The sequence below is a fragment of the Mytilus californianus genome, unplaced genomic scaffold (genome assembly GCF_021869535.1).
Source record: "Mytilus californianus isolate M0D057914Y unplaced genomic scaffold, xbMytCali1.0.p SCAF_18, whole genome shotgun sequence".
NCBI lineage: Eukaryota > Metazoa > Mollusca > Bivalvia > Mytilida > Mytilidae > Mytilus > Mytilus californianus.
The window spans coordinates 11,072,016-11,094,261 of record NW_026262666.1 but is presented as its reverse complement, the minus strand read 5'-3'; positions in this window follow the sequence as shown (position 1 = coordinate 11,094,261).

Sequence of the window (22,246 nt, the reverse complement as noted above, 5' to 3'; positions counted from 1 at the left end):
GTGAACAGTAAGACATTGTTAAATGTGGATAACGAAAACATGTTGATTGTATTGCCATCTTAATGCATGCTGTATAATCATGGACTGAAGTGATATCAAATATATGTTCAAAAGAAAGCCCATGTTAAAGACTTTGAAATAGAAATTGTTCGATATTGTTTCGTGTACGTATTTAATAAATGTGTATTGATGTAGAGCGAAATCACATTTGTCTTAAAGCCCCTGATATCTGTCTCCCTTCAGAATAGGAAAATAATATCATTATATATGTGTTAAGCAGTGTTTCAGGTTTACTATTATGTACAACATATGTTGTCGCCTTTCAGACATATAGACATTTTGCTTCGTCTTTTTTACAAAGTTCATTAAGTTTTATAGAAACACACAGCCTTAAATTCCTATCCATTTCCTTACAACAACCACTGATTTCCAAAGTGTTTTTATTTTAATCCAAAGGACTAACATTATTACCTATCTAATTTTTATGCTTACTTCTTCGCTGTGGATGAAACTACCACGTCATACGTAATGGCCTTGCATTCTGGCGGACATGCACATATTGGCTCCTTTGTTCTTACTGTAAAGTAAGCGTTATATTATTGAATAAATTTAAGATTAAAAGATCAAGTTTCTTCTATCCATTCTTCTACCAAATTGAACATGACATGTAACAGCCCTTAATTAATATTTCAAGGAAATTTATTATATAACGATCCATTATGTTTGGTCTTCAAGTGGGTTTTCAGGTCATTTTTTCTTTTAAAACATTAGTTTTTTTTTCAAATTTGTTCAACAATTCACTTTAAATACTTTGCTTTTGCAGATATCTCTTCACAATTTTTAATTGATATTAATTTACATATTCGGTTTGATTATCTTTTTTCTACATTATTTATTTTCAAAATCATTCGCACATTAAATTTCAATATTTGATTTGAGTACATACACTTTAAAAGTAAACATTTTAAATTCTATATCGGTTTTCGGTTTAAGGATGTTCGCTCCTCTTTTTTTTAAATGACAAGCTTTTTAAAAGACTGTTATACATTAATAGTATATAAATAAAGGAACTTAAAAAGCAGTAAAATAAATGATAGGTCCGTGTCCTTGTTTTTGTGATATAATTAATTGTCAATTTGGCGGGAAATGATTCTCTGTAGATTTTTCATATATTTAACATTGGCACCTGTTTTCTTTAAAAAAACTATGAAAAAATAACAAGGATTTTATACGATTTTCAAAAAAGGCCTTTTATACTTCAAGAAATAAAATTATTAAAAGAAAAGTAGGGGTTAGCGGGCAAAGTTTGTATTGGCACTACATGGATAAAACTAGAGGATTCCAAATATCTGAGAAAAAAAAATTAAAGCAAGAGTAGCGAACATTCTTAAATTACTCATTTTTCAATTTTGTATTTTGAAATCCAAGACTTTCAAGTTTGACTTATGCAGATATCACTACACAACTTAGTTTGAAATTTCTTTGCAGATTTCATCTTTTTGAGGTTCCATTTTTCAATTTATTTTGTCATTTCCTATTGCAAGTAAAAAGTTATCAAAAAAAGAAAAGAGAAGAAAAGTACCAAACAAAAGAAAAAAAAAACAAATAAAATAAAAGATTTGTCTTAGCAATCACAAATTTAGGAGAATTACATATTAAGGAAGTACACCTCTGAGGAGCCAAAAATTTCTAGAATAATTTTAATTTTTCTTAACCTGATTTTTGGGTTGATATGACTGTAAGAAAGTAATTGATGAAGAAAACATTATATGGTGGTGCACTTCTTTTGTTTGCTACGGCCATTTGAAAGTACCCCATTTTTAATGATTTTCCAATTTTTCATCAATTTTTACCCATATTTGGGGTATTATCATAAAAAAATCTCAGTTTCACAATTAAACTTTTTTTCATACTTTCACTAAAGATGAAGTGGACCAATCTGAATGAATTTAACTTAAAAAAAAACTATAAGTTGTTGTTAATATAAGAAAGTTTTATAATATTTTGTTGCTTTTTCGTGTCAAATTGACCATGCTATCAATTTTGTAAATTTGGGATTTTTCTCCTTTCTTTAGAACAAAAATCATATCATTTCAACTTCTTAGTTATAAATGATTGAAAAATACCTATCTTAAGAATTTTGAAATGACAAAATTGATTTGGGATGTACATACTTTTGGTAAAATCATTTCTTTGTACTCTTCACCCATTTTCTCAACATTTTGGCTGATGACACTGACTGGATTGGTTATAAAATTTGAAAATTTTATTACTCAAAAACTACTTATTGTAAGTACACAATTTTTTTAGTTTAGTTTGGATTATAATATTTTTTGAAATTCATTGACATTTTCCACTTGTATCACATGTTTTGGAAAAATTTCCCGAACGGGATTTCAACGAGACTGAAACATCAGGAGAATACATCCTTAATTACTTTTAAGTGATGTATCAATTAAAATATCTTTTTGGTAAAGCAAAAAAATATACAGATTAAAATCGTCCATACTATTTTAATTTTTGATTTGCATGCTATATACATTAAATTGTGTACAGAAAAGTGCAATTTAAGTTGGGTTTTAAGTTAAATGGGGCATTAGCTTCAAATTCGACAAAATAAAAAGTGGTGTTGTTTTTTGTTACAAACATTTATGAAAGCGAAATATTGAATTGACATTTCGCTATAAGCAGTCAGTTTTTGGTGGGGTTTGCATTCATCCAACCTTTTATTTGAACCTTAGTGGAGACGGGTTGCGCATGTCTTCAGCATGTGGTCAGCGTTTATTATTCATTTAAAAGAAAAGAATATCAACATTGAAAAGTGAAACTAGGGAGCCACTATGAACAACCATTGACTGATCCGACCCACAAAAAATATTCTTATACAGGTAAAACGATGATTTTTGTTATCCATTCGTTTGATGTGTTTGTTTTTTTGATTTTGCCATTTGATTGGGGACTTTTCTTTTTGAATTTTCCTCGGAGTTCAGTATTTTTGTGATTTTACATTTTCATATATTTTTAATCTATAACATAAAATCAAACAGTCCTAGAAAAATCATCATTATACCATTGCACGTGCTTGTCTGTCTATTTATATTTATGTTTTTATCGGGTTATATGATCATCGGTAGTCTTCGGAGGTCAACTCGATGGATGATTACATGGCGTCCAGTCTAAATAACGCACGAATTGATTGCTGATACATTATTACGAGTCCGTTCATTGTTTATTGTTGCTTTTGGACTTTTTTGTAATTTGAATATACGTTTCAGTATGTTATAAATAAAATATTAGAATTTGGGTCAAATCAGGGAACATGAATTTGATAGCTAATACCTCTTTAAGAAAATAAAACTTCTTTTTATAAATGTTTAGTATAGCCCCTCCCTTATAACAACTGCAAATAGTTTAATAAGTGTAAGTATTTAACTTCTTCCCTCAAGCAGTTGATTCTACAATTCCTCACCACATCATAATTGCCAAAATACAAAATACACGTTTTTTATTACAATGTTCGTAATAGCTTTTGAATGTCTTCCTATGTGTTATCTGTTTACGATATCTTTTAATTTGACAACATAGAATCGAAAAAATCTGAAAAAAACATTAAAAAAAAGCCAAATAATATCATCTCCTTAATTCCCAACCCCAGTGGTCAATATTTCCGTAATAACATACATTTGAATAAATTCAGATGTGATACTTTTTTGTTAATTTTGAAGGAAAAGTGGTAACAACATCCTCATTGGAAGTTGATGTTAGATGAATTTGGTAATTTGTAGGGCCTTACGTTTATATAGCTCCGATTTTACATATCGGTCTACGATTGACAAAATTGACAAAATTGTTCTTTGAGAGTTCCTTGTGAAGGTAAATCACAAAATGCAAGTCGAACGTAGTAAAGCTGATATGGTGTGATCTGATTAAAAAACACAAGAAAAGCTTATCGATCGCAGTAAAAAGCTTTATGTTTTTCTTTGATTTATAAATCTCAACAGAAATGTATCGAACGCAGTAAATAAAGGCAATAGTAGTATACCGTTGTTCAATAGTCATAAATCGATTTAATTGAAACAAATCTGGGTCACAAACCAAAACTGATGGAAACACATTAAATATAAGAGGAAACAAAACGGAACAACAGAAACACAGAACTGCTACAAAAACAAACGCCAACATACATAAAAACGGACTATGTGATAACAATTGCCATATTCCTGACTTGGTACATGACATCTTAAGAAAAAATGCTGGGTTGAACCTGATTTTATGGCTAGCCAAACCTCCCGCTTAAATAGCAATGTTAACAATACCGCTAAAATGACAAAACAAAAAACAAAAAACAAAGTTACATAGAAGCTAATACAGCAAAGTCTCATGTTCGTATTCCAATCGTTTTATAGTAACGACCGATTCAGTACCAATTTCAACTACAAAAATATCATTGGAATTGTTTTAACCTTGCAATGACAAGACTTGGTGTAAAACACGGAGTCTCCCTACTGGTCTAATATAGCGGCACGTCTGTCCAAAATAACACTCGGACAGGTTTATTTCCCTAGGATAAAGTCATTTTTTCATACATTTTATAATGACAATGAGGCACTGCGTTTGTCGACAATAAAAAGGCAAATCTCTTACTCACGGATAAAGACATACAATGCGTCATATTTCTACATGTTAAAATTATTACCAATACCGCAGTCTACAACCATTAACGGCACAACAGGATTTACGTAAACAAGGCATTGTTATCCTTTTAAAGCATTTATATTTGTTGTGCACATACTTATGTTTATTTTAATTGTATTGAAATCGGTCTTGTATATATTGATCTCTCTGGTATTTCCATTGACGGTCGTTTCTGCTATCATGGTTTTTCCCGGCATACACTGAATGAAACATCTAAAATTGTTTGATGAAATTTTCAAAAAAAGCTGACTAGTTTATAAAAAAAGATTTGGTATGATTGCCAATAAGGCAACTATCGACCACAGACAAAATGACGTAGATGTTAGCAACTATAGGTCACCGTATAGCCTTTAACAACAGAGACAAAATGACGTAGATTTAAGGAACTAAAGGTCACCGTATAGCCTTCAACAATGAGCAAAAACCTATACCACATAGCAAGCTATAAACGGCCAAGTCATGACAAAATGTAAAGTAATTCAAATTAAGACACCAACAGCCTAATTTATTTACCAAAAACCACAAAGGAAAAGCAAATATGGTACACAGTAACAAACGACCATTGAATTATATAGGCTCCTGACTTGGGACAGGCACATACATACTGTGGCGGGATTTAACATGTTTGCGGGTGTCCCATCCTCCCATAACCTAGGACAGCGGAGTAACAGAACAACACAAAAAAAACTATCAAAATCAGTGAAAAAGGGTTGACCCAGCAGATCGATACATTTACAAAAACAACTAACAAAAACACAACAGACACAAAGTACCGATCAAAGAGTACTCGCGATAACTGAAATCTAGTTCAAAACAAATAACAACTAATACAAAATCATGTATCTATATCTTTTTAACGATAATGTTAACATATAACTAACTTGTGAGGTACTGAGTTAGAAATGTAACTTTGAATCGATCGTTTAATGTTGATAGCTTCCGGTGAGTGTAAGAAATATCAATAAAAAAAATCGAATAGACTATATTTTTGTACTAAATCTTTAGGCTGCAAAAATGCATTTAAAACTTTCCTGAAAGTTGAGGAATTACAATTCTCGTGTAAAACCTTGATTCCTTATCAGTTTTTGGCTTTACATTTTTTTTCTTTTTTGGTTTTATCAGCTCATCAACGTTTGTGCTAGGTTTCGGATTCTAAACTATGTTGGCCTCATACATCACAGACTTAATATTATTAGTCATTATGCGCATCTGGTGCAATATAATTGGTACCGTTAATGTTATTGGGCAGACTGTTAAGACCGATCTAACAGAATTCACGATTGGTCGGATGAAACAAAATTAAAAAAAAAAACATCTTGAAAAGTTTCAATGGGATGAATCAAATACATCATATGAAATAGTTTCTGAAATAGGAAATAAACTAAATGAATATTATACAAGTAAAATTGAGGCTGCACAAATTATATCACGGTCGAAATGGACACAGAAGACAGGGAAATGTCCACTAAATATTTTGTTTTTATTTAGAAAAAAATATGGCAACGTGTCAATCGAGAAAACGGTGGGTATAAATGTAATTTGACTTTATCTTGAATGAACAAGTAAAATCATATACTTAACTTTTTTTCCACAGAAGGCAGGGATCAATCATCAGTGGAAAAACTTTGTCAGGTCATTATAAATAAGGGTAGTATGGAGGTCAAAGAAATGTTAGATAGATAATAATGGTCGAAGTAGAAAAAAGTACTGAAATAACATTAACCGAAAAATATCACATGGCGAAGATGGTAAAATATCAGAGTTTTATATTGTTAACCATGATATAATAAAAAACGAATTACTTTAATTGAAGAAATATTTGAAGGATTTAGTTCTGTCAGGTTTAGGAATTTTTGTCAGATGTTCGGACACCTTGGTTTTTTTCCTACGATACAGAGTAAAATATTTTGCCCCATATCACACACTTTCCTTATCACAAAAGACTTCAATGGCTCATAAAAGGTCATTTACCAAAATTCAAGTAGATTCTAGATTTCTTTTCTTATGATTTGAGACCCTAATAATGCCAATGCTAAATATAAGGTAAAAATTTGAGTCAACCTTTGCCCACCATTTTCCCGAAAAAGAGTTCCATAACCTAACAATATTTTTAGCTTATTTTATTCCTTAACTAATGCTCTTCTGACTTATACATGTTATAGTATAAATTTTAAATTCTAGATTTTTTTTTAATTTTAAGTACATCCTTAATATGCTTTATTTAGAAATTTTCAACATAGAAGGTCATTACTCTACTTCATAAAGGGGGAGAAAGGGAAAATACAAAAATAATGGAGACCACTACCAAATCAGCAAGGAATTGTTAAAGGAGGACATATAAGCGAAGCAATCAGAGTGATTCAAGACATTATAGATTGACAACAAAGATGAAGAAGGAAATAGTTTAACAAAACACACTGCAAGAACCATTTGCAGGTTGGAATTCGATTGGTTAGTTATAGTTGCATAGGTTTGATTTAAAATATAATTATACCTGTTTAATCTGTAAATGTTAAAATGTAGATTGATTAAATATGAAGTAATTACCACAATTTTGTCAGAAAATTATTAACAGATGGTATAGTTTCATACGAGATATTGATACACCATTCAATAAAACTGTTTTAGATACGAGAAAAAATGAGAACTTTTCTATTTTGTTCAAAAGTAAACCATTAATAAACTCTTCATTTTTTTAAAGAAATATTAATATATACGATGCTTATTGCATGATAGGAAAAACTCTATTTGTGAATTTTTAAGAATAGAAAGGTAATCCATAAAGTTCGTTCAAATCTAAATTCTTTCGAGAACCGTTATATATCAATGACACGAAATTAAAGCTATCAAACGACCTTGAGATTATGAACTTAAATGACAAAAAAATAAAACCACAAAACTTAAGAAACGTTATAAAATACAGATATAACTCCAACATGTCAAGTACAACAATTTACTTTTAGAGGAACTGTGGTCAGGATTAAAAAAATGAGCATTGAGCATAAAGAAACAGAATTTCAATGGAAGTCCATGCTCAAATTTATACACTGAAAGTAGATTGCATACAAGGAAATATCAAATATTTGTCAAAATAACAATAACATAGAAACTATTTAACATTTCTTTTTCAGTTGCAGTACATGAAAGTTAATTTTAGACAAGCTAGTATATAGGAATGAAGAATGCGATTGTTAAAAAGGACAATCGTGTAGGACTATACGTAACAGGAACTTTCACATATGACAATTGTGTGAACACAATTATCAAATATTCTTAATGAACTCTATGGAAAATAAGGAGTTCTATAAAATACCTAAAAAGAAACGTCTTTATCACCACAAGCTAATATCTGGAAATATAACGTACAAACTTATCTAAACTTTATTCTTGAATTAAAAGGCAATAACATGGTCGGTAAGACAAAGTCATTAATAACACTTCAAACGTTAATTTGTATTTATTAAAGTAAATAGTAGGTAATTTGAAAAAAATCAAGGGTCCATCGGATTGCAATATAGTGTATAATATTTGTTAGATGCTATTAAAGTTCTATAACAAAATGCTATTTCAATATTCACCTGTTTTACTGAATTTTATTTCGTACATAATAAATAATGTGTTATGTTCCAAAGAACGGAAACTCATATTCATTGCTGGATATTGATGACCTTCCAGAGGAGCTTATTTTTTTCAAAACTGAAGTAATTCATATGGTCTCTTGTTTACATGTGCGCATGTATTTATGATTTATTTTTCGTACGTGCTTCATTTTGGCTAGTTTTGAGCATTTTCGATATGTTAATCGTATCGTAAGATTTTCTTGAATAAAATACAATTGTTCCTAAGTAGGATGTATCGTCCTTTGTGTTACCTTAGGTTAGTTAATATTGTTCTTCAATATTTAAAACTTTCGAATTCAATTTTTGTTTGTTTTAAAACGTACTTACGAAAATAGTTTTCAAAATGTACCAATAGCTCGTCGATCTATTACTGTTACGATTTTTATGATGTTTTCCTATCAATGTTTTTCTGATTTTCACTTAACATATGTCTTTTTTTCTATGAATTATTTTTAGACAGACAAAATACCTGACCGGTTCATAGTGCAACCACACTGTTTCACCAACAACTCATTCCAACATTTACGTTTACAATCAATAAAGCTGTAATCTGAGTTTTCTTTACACTTCTGATTCCCATACGACGTAAATGGACTTGGTAAAGCTATATACTACAAAAAAAAATCCAGATTCGGTATTGATATCTTTTGCAACATACAACACAACATCAGTAAAGATATCTTTTGAAATATGCAAAACATTATCGATACTTTTTACATAACGAATTTGAATCATGTAGTTCGAGATTTATACTCTAATATAAAAAATAATACCAGGTTAAGTTTTGTAGAGTTCAGCTGCTCCATGCATAAACCATAAATACAAGAAAGTAAAAGAATACTTCTTCTCATTAAAATACTGAAAAATCTGTTTAATGTTTGTCAATAAAAGAAAAGAAATATTAAACATTTACTCGAAATTTCGGTTATTTTGGACATTTCTATCTTTTGGACAGACACACTTACCTCTTTTGTTTCAAAAGATAAATACATGCGGAATATTTGTAAAAAGATTTGGAATATCTTTTTGACAACAGTTTGCTATGAATTTGTGTTAAAATGTTTTGGAAATAATTCCTTTTTTATTAATTTTTTATGATTTAAGAAAATACAGGCATTTTTTGCTGTATATTTATCTAATTTAAAAATATTTCATCGGTAATTTCTTCATAAAAATTGGAATAAATAATCGTCATACATTATCAAGCGAAACCTCATTTTAAATGAAAGGTTGTCCATGTACTCATTTTCAAGCTAATGATTGAAATCACTCCAAAAAAGGCATCTTTTCTTGTTATTTCAAAGTTTGAGGTCATGCAAAATGACACTTTATGTTAGCAACGTTATTACCTCCCTTCTAACTGTATCGTATGCCCTTACGCAAACTTGCATTTAAGACATTGGCACATGTTTCTAAACATTTTATTAATTTATTTACTAGGAAGACAACTGGCTAAACTCTCATGTCGCAAATGTTTTATTAACAGAGAGGGAAACAAGTATACTACATGCAGTATGAGACTATTTGAGAAACATCTTAATAGAAACAGGCTACTGAAGTATGTTCTTTTGACTGGGTTACTGCTTAATTGCCGTATAACCCTTACAATAATAAAATATCTCGTTTAAAACAACTGAAGAAATCACATTAACTCAAAACGGTGGAGTCCGGAGTCCATGCAGATGCGATGTCAGTGTTAACGATGTCGATTAGTAAAGCAAATGAGCCAACTGAAATCTTCAAAAACTCTTTTTTATCTTAATAAAAGTTGACTTAAAAAGGTTAAAATGTTTTTTTTTCCCAGAAATATAGTAAGCCAATTTATAGTAACTATAGTAATGAATTACCATAGGCGCTTCCATGATAATATTTGAATTGTAATTTGATCAAAATATATCAGAATGAAGCTCTGTTTTCAAAAAAAATATTGTTTCGACTTATATTTAAATAAAAAAAAAGGCTCATCTCTCTCCTGTGCACTTCTATAAATGTTTCAGTGTCTTGTCCAACAGTGATACCGTCTGTATACATGTCTGGTTCCTCTTCAGGACTATGTACAGCAATCTAATATATATTTACCAAAAAAATTGGAGAGGTACTCATGTCAGAACCAGCGAAACACCAAAATAGGCTGTTATTGTTCTAAAACAGACGAAGAAAAACTCAGTTTATAATCTAAACTTCAAATATTACTCGGGAGTGATCAATTGTGTTTTTGAACTTCGACAAAAGTGAAGAAATATTTTTTTGCTGTTTGAAATAATATTTTGTCTGAAGCTACTCTACTGATAATGGCCTATTCTAAGAGGAGTCTAGTGAGAAAACGGTGTTGTTATAGGCATACGTAAATGACGTTGCCTAGGAGTATAGCGATGAACAGTTTATCTATGGTCTTTCAACTCCAGGAAGTTTCTCGGATACATCACATCCTAGGGCTGTCGCCATTTGATGGGATTTTAGCCTTTAAACTTCCTGTCGTTTTAAGGTCCACAGATAATTTATGCAATGTAAGCTATCTAACTTTAAATACATAGTTTTGAGGATACCGCTTCAGATTAAGATATACAATTGCTATAATTTTCAGAGAAGATTTTTCTACAAACAAAGTGAAAATAGTACTCTATGAATCTGATGCGTCGAAAGCAATCTCATTTCCCTTCATCCATTACGGTCAATTTAAAGGTCGATACATAATAGCATTTTACAAACAAGTTTGTCGACAACTTTTAAGCCAATTGAATTTTTAAAACTTTTCCCAGTATATTAAAGGAATAGAAAAAAGAAGAATATCTACTGTAGGTTCAGAAATTATTGCGTGCATTTATTATTGCGATTTTGTCATTTTAGACTTAAATGCGATTTTATTTTTTACGATTTTGAGAAAAATCCTGTTTAATTCATATAAAATATTTCAAAATGCGAGTTTAAATTATTGCGTTTACAACTCTGTCGTATTTTTCGCAATAATAAAAACCTCGCAATAATTTCTGAATTTACAGTATGTGTATTTGAGTTAACGTCCCGAACCTGACAATACGTCCCTCGATTTATAACGATACTGAACATCCAGCCACGAGAGGAACGTCACAAAATGCCTATTAAGACTTCTCTACCATGATATGTAGGAGGAATTTGTTCCATTGATATGTTCCATGTTTTAGTTTTTATGAATGAACACTCCATAGTATATGTTATTTAGAATTATTAATCCAGAGGAAAACTTTTCAAGTCTATTTAATATATCAAACTGCAATAAATCTGTTGATAAGACTTTGATGATAGAGGCACAATCCGTAATTATTTAAAATATTTCATAATAGTGAAAAAAAAGTATGATAACACATGCACTGTGGGTAAATTTCATCATTCATTACCTCAATTTTGTGGAACACTCTCATATACATGTAATACCTGTATTTCCTTGGCTTTCGTTTCAATAAGCAGACTAGTCCGTCTTCCATACCGAAGTGTTAACATCTTGTCATTTGCGTTGAACCTTCGACTAGAACATTGACCAATATAGACCGTATCGTAAGAGATGAAATCTGTATAGTCAACAACTGATACATCCGAGATATCTATCAAATCGTCGTCAAAAGTAATATATGTAGAGGAAAAATTGTATGCATTTCCAGAACCAACTGCCAATGTTACGACAGGAAATGGAGGTTTTTGATCCAACCGGATGTACGTGAAAGAAATCCATGGGTAGCTGTAGTAGTTCATTAACTCAGCTATAATAATGTAGATGAGGACTGCAGCACTTGATAGCCATACTACTGCCCAGCATACGCTGTAAAATGTGATTATGCAATTAAGAAAAGTAAGTGTAATTGATCATGTTATCGGTATGAAAACCACGATGCTGTTACAAAATTTATAATATGACTTCGTTAAACTTCGCATTTGCCCAATAAACATCAGAAAAAAAATAGATTAGTATACTTTAGTTGAATATATATCCATACATCTAAATTATAATTGTCAGTTATCATCACCATTGTAGATAATTCTCACACTACCTGAGATAGCAATAAAAAAAATACCCTACATGTAACTATATTCAGTTTTTGAAAATATTGTCGCGCTGAAATAACAAAATATTTTGACTTCTTATGTGATCAAATAGTTTACATCGTTTAGTAGTTGGCTAACTGAAGTTTATCCCCTATTCCCTTTAATTACTATAAAACATTGTCAGTCCTTTGGTCGATGTTGTAATGGAGTGTTGAAGGACTTTGGAATAATTCCGATCAATTTCATTATTTACTAACTAAGAGTTGCAAAGGAAAACCTTTCATATTAATTTTGACCTTTGTAGACGGTTTTAACTATTCATACCCTTTTTGTTTTGATGGTTTCAAAACCGAATGACAGACACGTCCACAAAATGTAACAAATTTGCTGTTAATAAAAAACAATCAAATATCTTGATGAAGTCGGTTTCAAAGATTGTTTTGTTTGAATCAGAGTTGCTTTTCATAAAGTATGATTTTCTCAAACAAGGTATCTATATCCACATTCCTTTATATGATACAAAGTACAACTGATTCACATTTAAAGGTATTATAGTTTCAGACAAATTACATGAAAAATGTTTAGGCAATCTGTGATTATATTTTACAACAACTCATCAAATACGGTTGATTAATGTTCATTCTATATGTGCATCACCAAGCACTTTTGTCAAGAGTTGAGAAAGCCGACGGAAAATGAATATACGTAAAATTAAATCAATACGTATGAGGGTTCATTAATTTACTTGTGATCGATACTCTTAAATCAAATTGGAACATATAATACGACACTATATAAATAACACATGGCTGAGAGAGTGATAGAGCAGATCGTGACCCCGAGAAAACATTGTCAACCGAGGCAAAGCCAAGGTTGACAATGTCTTTTCGAGGGGTAACAATTAATCTGTTATCACTCTCTCAGATATGTGTTATCTAATTTATTATATTGAACGTTTTGTTATTACTGTCTATTGAATTTCAAATTTAGAATAATAAACTAAGACGTCTTGTACATGACAACCATCCGTATGTAATGAAACACACAAATGATCAAGCGTCTCCGTGAAGAGTGATACAGTATTTGCCATGGGATAGAGTAAGTTATTTCTCTCCTATTAACCAATCAAAATCTGTCATTTCGACATGAAGTACAATAAAAGTGATTATACCGACGGAGCGAGATTAGTGCTCCATTTGGACAAAGATCTAAAAATACTGGCAATCTTTGCTTATTGAATTTGTAACATTATTATTAGAGAACGTTACAGAATTTTAAAATCCATGAAATCATATGGCGAAAACGTAAATACGGCATAACCCGTAACATGCTAGAAATTTATTTTATAACATTTATTACTTTTGGCGTACAATTTATGAGGCACAATTTGATGGAAAAATTTGTCTTTACATTTTGAAATATGTCAGATATATCCGTGTATGATAAATGCGTTTCCAATTCATTGATGTATTAATTGGGTTATCCTTCAAGGATGCTCAGTAAACAAAAGGTTTGATGTTTTTCCGATTTAAGTATGACACACACTGTTTTTCTAAAGGGTTGACAAAATATATGTATACTGCAAAGAATGCTGAATTTGTAACTACTAGTCTGTTGCTTGTCATACACCTTCTGTTGTCCATTATTCAAGTTTAATGTTCCATTGCACATTTATGCATATACAAAGTCAAACAATGATAGCTAATTTTTGAAAAAATAATCTACAAAAACCAAAATGACCAGCCCAAAATTAAATCAACATTTGAATTTTAGGCGGTATTAACGAAACTACGGTTAGTATATATTCTTTAATTTTAATTTTGAGCGACCAAATTCATAAGATCGAAAAAAAACCCAAGTAATATATTATTTAAAATCATATAATGCACGAGTAAAGTATTTAAAGACCTTAACTGTCAAGATGAAGAACTCACTTAAGAGTGAGGTGTCTTTAAAACTGTCTACAATCGTCAATCTGACATTAGTACTTGGTTTGTGGTGTTCCTGGTCTTGAAATTTGCTTTTGGGAATTAATCATATTTGTAAGATAATGTATACATAAAAAGAGATGGAAACTCGTCGCAGTTTGTTAGGAGTTTTCGATTTCGATTGTCCTTCTCACATGGTTGGTTATTTATATTTGTATTTCTAATATTTATGTTGACATTAGTATGCTCTGTCGTTATATACGGAATACCAGAGACTTGTTTCAAGCATATCATCCAATTTCCCAATTTTCCTTACTGATATCAGTAAATATTTTTTGTGGGGTTCGTATTGCTCAATCTTAAGGTTTTCTGTGTACTATTTTTGGTTGTTGTTTTTCTTTAAGTTGTGTTTCGAATTGCTCAATCTTAAGGTTTTCTGTGTACTATTTTTGGTTGTTGTTTTTCTTTTAGTTGTGTTTCGTATTGCTCAATCTTAAGGTTTTATGTGTACTCTTTTTGGTTGTTGTTTTTGTTTAGTTGTGTTTCGTATTGCTCAATCTTAAGGTTTTATGTGTACTCTTTTTGGTTGTTGTTTTTCTTTTAGTTGTGTTTCGTATTGCTCAATCTTAAAGTTTTATGTGTACTCTTTTTGGTTGTTGTTTTTCTTTTAGTTGTGTTTCGTATTGCTCAATCTGAAGGTTTTATGTGTACTCTTTTTGGTTGTTGTTTTTCTTTAAGTTGTGTTTCGTATTGCTCAATCTGAAGGTTTTATGTGTACTCTTTTTGGTTGTTGTTTTTCTTTAAGTTGTGTTTCGTATTGCTCAATCTTAAGATTTTATGTGTACTCTTTTTGGTTGTTGTTTTTCTTTTAGTTGTGTTTCGTATTGCTCAATCTTAAGGTTTTATGTGTACTCTTTTTGGTTGTTGTTTTTCTTTAAGTTGTGTTTCGTATTGCTCATTCTTAAGGTTTTATGTGTACTCTTTTTGGTTGTTGTTTTTCTTTAAGTTGTGTTTCGTATTGCTCAATCTTAAGATTTTATGTGTACTCTTTTTGGTTGTTGTTTTTCTTTAAGTTGTGTTTCGAATTGCTCAATCTTAAGGTTTTCTGTGTTCTATTTTTGGTTGTTGTTTTTCTTTAAGTTGTGTTTCGAATTGCTCAATCTTAAGGTTTTCTGTGTTCTATTTTTGGTTGTTGTTTTTCTTTTAGTTGTGTTTCGTATTGCTCAATCTTAAGGTTTTATGTGTACTCTTTTTGGTTGTTGTTTTTCTTTAAGTTGTGTTTCAAATTGCTCAATCTTAAGGTTTTCTGTGTTCTATTTTTGGTTGTTGTTTTTCTTTAAGTTGTGTTTCGTATTGCTCAATCTTAAGGTTTTATGTGTACTCTTTTTGGTTGTTGTTTTTCTTTTAGTTGTGTTTCGTATTGCTCAATCTTAAGGTTTTATGTGTACTCTTTTTGGTTGTTGTTTTTCTTTAAGTTGTGTTTCGTATTGCTCAATCTTAAGGTTTTATGTGTACTCTTTTTGGTTGTTGTTTTTCTTTAAGTTGTGTTTCGTATTGCTCAATCTTAAGGTTTTATGTGTACTCTTTTTGGTTGTTGTTTTTCTTTAAGTTGTGTTTCGTATTGCTCAATCTTAAGGTTTTATGTGTACTCTTTTTGGTTGTTGTTTTTCTGTTAGCTGTGTTTCGTATTGCTCAATCTTAAGGTTTTATGTGTACTCTTTTTGGTTGTTGTTTTTCTTTAAGTTGTGTTTCGTATTGCTCATTCTTAAGGTTTTATGTGTACTCTTTTTGGTTGTTGTTTTTCTTTAAGTTGTGTTTCGTATTGCTCAATCTTAAGATTTTATGTGTACTCTTTTTGGTTGTTGTTTTTCTTTAAGTTGTGTTTCGTATTGCTCAATCTTAAGATTTTATGTGTACTCTTTTTGGTTGTTGTTTTTCTTTTAGTTGTGTTTCGTATTGCTCAATCTGAAGGTTTTATGTGTACTCTTTTTGGTTGTTGTTTGTCCTTTAGTTGTGTCTCGTTTTGCTCAATCTGAAAGTTTTCTTCTCTCCCTTTTTTCTCTTTTTAGAAAAAGTCAAAATAAATAACCTCTGCGGTAAAATCAATACTGCTCAGACTATTTGCTTGCAGTAAATTAAGATCTCTTCAATCTATGTTCAGACTGTTTAGTAGTTTTCATTCACCTGAACACATTAACATCATACCTAACTGTCTGAAAAGCTATTGAGCAGTACTGAATTGACTGTGGGCGAATTGTCCGATCAGTTTTGAACGGTGGATAAGTCTGACAATTAACTGAAATACTGAAAAAGACTGAATAGTTTATTGTTCAGAAATTTCAGATGATTTTTAGATCAAAAAGACCGTTTAAGCCTAAAATAAATTTACTAGTGTTAGGACTAAAGGTGATTTCTTAAATATGCCGACACCAATCATTCCAATTTCTGTCGCTCATATTTTTTTATCCGCAAATGCATATCAAAATATTATCAATATATTCTTTTGATATATAGTTTTTCCAATGTAGTTTTATCAAATCATATTGCACACTTTATACAAAGTACATGTTTGGAATAGCAAAAGTATTGTGACGATGACCAATAATTTTTCAGCAGTTTTGATGATTGTAAATGTTTCTTTTTTTTTCTTAAAGATTTTAGACTTACATTCACTAGTAAATAATTTTTTTACTTAAACGGTAATTTTTATCTTAAGAACAACTAAAAAATCCGACCAATGATTTATTAAGTCATGTTCAGTCTTTCAGTAGCTTGTCAGACAACTCAGTATGTTGTTAAAGTGTACAGGTAAATAAAATGACAATAGCTACTAAACAGCCTGAACAAAGACTGAACAGTATTTTATTTACCGCAGTGGATAAGTCTGAAAATCTGCTGAAAGACTGAAATTGACTACGTGAATAATTGTTCAGTGTTTACAGAACTCCTTAGACTAATATGATTGTTTCAAACCAAAATAGAGTTTCTAGTGAGTCTTTGTTCAATGATAGCAGATGTAGGATATCAGGTTTCTTTGACATGTGACAATTGATTCAAAAGGACATAAGCTATGATTGTGACAGAAGATTCGAAAACTTCAAAGTATGTTTTGTTTTTCTCAAAACATTTACTAGAACGGAAGATTGAATAAAAATTCGTTTGTAGCAATCAGTTTGGGTCAATTTTCCCAAGAAAGCTCAAACAATTTTGAACACTATGATCTTTCAAGACATTAATTGGACCTCATTATGATCCGTATGCATGTGCTCAGCATTTTCAGTTATTGAAAATGATGTCAGATGGAAATGTGAAACTATTGAGGCTAGCAGGAAGTCTGATATCATTGATTGGTTCGTCTAGGATAACAAAATTATCAAAATACAATTAAAACGATGATTTACATATGTTTTCATCTTTGATATGAGATCAAACTAGGAAAAAGGCACTTACCTGTTGCATGTACCTGTCTATTTACATTATATTCATATTGGGGTTGAAAGCCCATCGGTAATCCTCGGAGGTAATGCGGACGATTTGTTTTGTAATTTGTAAACTTTTCAACAATTCAATGCTTTTGTTATTGTTTCCTATGGAATTTTAATTCTGATATACGTTTAACCATTAATAATCGAACTTGAGAGTATTGGTCAATTATGTAGGCATGAATAATGCAGCTAATTCGATATCAAGTTATTGATGTTTTTAATTATTTAAGGAGAACGGCTGCGACGCCTCTACCCTTCAGTACCAGTTAGGTATTGCATAGGCGATTTTGGGGAGGGGTGGTCATCTTCATATTTTATCATTCTCAGAGTTTTACTGATATATGTGAAGTTAACGGCCGACCCAGACGATATGAAATCCTCAACTGATATCTATCAAAATACAAAGGAATTGCTTTTGTTTCAGGATGCTACTATATTTTCCGTTATTAACATAAAATACAGTAAAGCATGTATGTGAAGTAAGCAGCCAGTTCATTATTCGATTATTCGATATTCAATATCCAATCGACTGCGAGTAGTCGGTAGTAGTGAAATTTTTTCTGACTGATACAGACAATTGTAAACTTTCGTTGTTCAATTGTAAACTCTCGTAGTTCTCAAACATAACATATTTATAGTTATAAAATAGAATAAAACATATCATTTCATAACCTGCCTGAATTTTATTGACACGGACAAATTTTTAACGTGTCAACCAAAAACTTACTATGGAAATACATAACGGAAATTTTCAAGGAGCTTTCATATCCAACAAATATCTTGCAAAATACTACCGGGACCGCCTAAATAATAATGAGACCTTCCTGGTATTTCAATGTCCATACTGTTTGGGAATCAGTTAGGCTGGGCATAGATATAAGTTATATCAAAAGAATAATTCTGAAAATTTCATTTTTAATATGTACGGGTGACTTAAAGTGTCGCTTTACAATAACAAACCAAAGAAAATCAAAGAAAAGTCCGGTGTGTTGCAATGACCTCCCTGATATTTCAATCGTCATAAAATTCCTCTTGATGTCATTTGTATCCATGTTAGCTAAATCTATGAATAATTTGATGAAGATTGAAAGACCAGAAAGGTCTAGCCTATGCCATGGGTCCGTTTACCGGAATAAAGTTTGAATATAAGTCAATTGGCTCTCCATAGTTATATCTATTCATTTTTTCGCGTGTTTCTAGAGTGTCCGTTTGTTTTTGTATATTGAGATATAATGTTTTAAAAAATCATCTTTGATTACATTTTATTGATAAAAATCTATAAATTATTTTGAGAAGATTGTGATTTACGTAAAGACAGCTATAATTTACGATAATATGTAGGGATCACAAAACGATTTTCTTCATCTCGTATTACTCTTTTTTCTTTGTCTTCCATTTTTGTATGTTTGTATGTTATCGAAAATTCAAATTTTTACTTCTTTTAACTTAGAAAATTTGAATATCGAACTGACTGTTCGCAGCCGGTTAAGATATTGAAAATCGATAAACGCATAATGAACCGGCCGCTAATTTCAAATGCATGTTTTACTGAATTTTATGTTATTAACGGAAAATATAGTAGCATACTGAAACCCAATTAGTTGATTTTTGATATTGATATCGACTTGAGGATTTCATACCGTCTGGGTTTTAAAAATCTATGTACACATTAAGGTTGCAATGATCATAGAAGGAAATCAACTGTAGTACTGTAATGATCAAATTGTAAGAAGAAATATTTATTTAATCTTCGATACATTTTCGTTTTGAGATTGAAAGAAAAACATTAATTGGAGTGAATTCTAAAGGAGTTAAAAAAAAATTGTTCGTATGCTGCAATATTAATTTCTTTGATGACTTTGTTTATGAATCCTATATAAAGGTTTTCGTTCCGCATTACAGGTAAATGCAAAGTTTTTAAATAAATATTGTTTTCACTGCATATATACAGTATATAAGTTAATGAAGTCTACAGAGTACATTATTATGGTTACTTTACATGAACTCTATATTTATATATTATCTATGATAATTTAGATATCAGATTGTATGCCAAAAATGAAAGTTACAGTATAAAATGAAAATTGAAGACAGAGATACCTTCGAATAACCCGCCCTGGGTATTTCTTGTCAAATGTCATTTTATTTTCAAACCATGAAATCCAGTTGTTTCGGTAAAATTTGTCCACAGTCCTGGTTTTGAAGCTTCCTTTTCTTCCATTTTGTCGCGATTAATACAATGAATAGATCACGTTAATGATTTTTTGTGAGTAAGTTCTTTGTTGGAAACACCGGCTTTTTTCAACAACAGTTCCTGCTCTGCATTCTGAAAATGATAATGGCTGTTTAGCTAGACTTAGTTTTTTTTGTTATGATTTGTAATCAGTTACATGAAACAAGAAACACATCAATTTGTATATAATTAGAAAGATATTGGGTTGAAAGAATCTTTTGTTCTGAATCAGTTAGAAATGAATGTCAGGGGATTCAGTTTCAACATTTTTTTAATTTTGAATCTTTAAATAATTAATGATTGCAAATATAAAATCGAATGAAAAACACTTCTAGTGACATACAAATAACCCCAAAGGACAAAAAGCAAACCAATTGAATATCCTAGCAACTGATCATTGTGATTTTTCTATTTAAGGACTGAATCAGAAAATATAAGCTTGGAACATATTACTGCAAAATAAATTGTTGCGAGCAGCTGTAAATTTGTTCTAGTGGACGACGTCTCGTAACATTTAAGAAAGCACATTGTTAACTGGCACAAAGAGTCTTTTTTTGTTTTGTTTTAGAAATAACATCCTCCGTTCTTGGGAATATTGATTTACTTGTTTGTTGCTGAAAATGACTAACCAAAAATAACTGGAATGTTTCTTTATTTTGTAGTGGAATCTTTGCGCAATTTCTCGTTGAGCATTGCAAAATATCTTGTTTTTTTTGCAGTTAACGACTTTATTCTATGTAGTATCATCGAACGTAAATGTTAGAACCCATGATATATATATCAACAGATAAATGTTTATATGCCTGTCCATCTTCATCTTTATCACATTTAACTACCCTTTGTAATTATATATGGACGAAATTATAAGAATTCTGTAATAAAATCAATCTAACTTATTCATTGTTACTTCTGTGGATTCATTCATTTTCGTTGCTACCATTTTAGAAAACTACTTCAATGAAACTCTGTTACCAATTGTATAATATATTTAGATTGAAGAATAATTCAATTTTCGTGGATATTTGATTTCGTTCTTTCGCCAAAGTGTACATACAAGCCTATAGGAAACTTGTATTTTGTTGAAAGTTTGAATCGTGGTTCATCTTAAAATCACGAAATCCACGAACATTGGTATCCCACGAATAATATTTAATACACAGTACTTTTAAAATAATTCTATCAAGTCTGGAATTTTACCAATGTTTTTTATCAAAAATAATGACGAAAACGGCTGCAATGAACCATGACTTCTTATCTACACACTACAGAATGGCATAAACTATCCATTACTATTATAATACAATTTTCTCCGGAAACTGTCTGTCCTAAGTCAGGAATATGACGGGTGTTTTCCATTCGTTCCGTTGATTGATAACGTTTGATTTTGTCAATTTTTAATGGATTTCACCTTTTTTAATTTACCTTGGAGTTCAGTATTTTGTTATACTTGTTTTATAGTTACAATATGGAACATCACAACAATAAAAGATAATCCAATGCGCAGCATAATTCAACAGCAACAAAACTACGATGAATAAAAAATGTTTCAACGAAATATCCAAATTATGCATTTCTTTATCATTGTTATCAAAAGAACTTCAGACCAATTGGTAATAATTTGACTTTGTAATTTAAAATGTAAATGCTTGCTGTAAAGTCCAAATTATATGATATAAGTGAATCGTATAATTGGAGGCAAATGTAACGAAAGAGACAGTTATCTTTCTTCTTGATTTATTTTTTAGTGTACCGTCACTAGTAACGGGTTTTACTACTGAAACGGTCATTTTAAACTGACCAACTCTTAAATGCCTGAATTTACCGCAAGGAAAAATGTCAAGATCTTTTTCAGTTGTTCAGTACATGTTCAGTACACTAACTATCGCGATCGATTAAGTACCAGTCAGTACTGATTCAGGTAATTAAGAAAAAACGCGTTAAATCTAGTACTGTTAAGTACATTTAAGTACACGCCAGTTCATCGATAGAATCGTTGTCCAGTACTTTTCAGTGTATCAAAATAATATGGGGATAGCTTCCCTTTGATTAGCAGAGGAATCGTAATAAAAAAAAAGAGAAAAAAAAAGTGAATAACAATAATAAACAAATAAATATAAAGAGACATAATCGGCAACAGTTACTTGCTGTGTCCGACTGAAGTAACGTAAGTATATATTTTGAAAACATTTTGACAGTTTCGATTGATATACATATACATATACATTGCTTTTCATACTTTAGACTAGATTAAAATAAAGCAATTCAGAT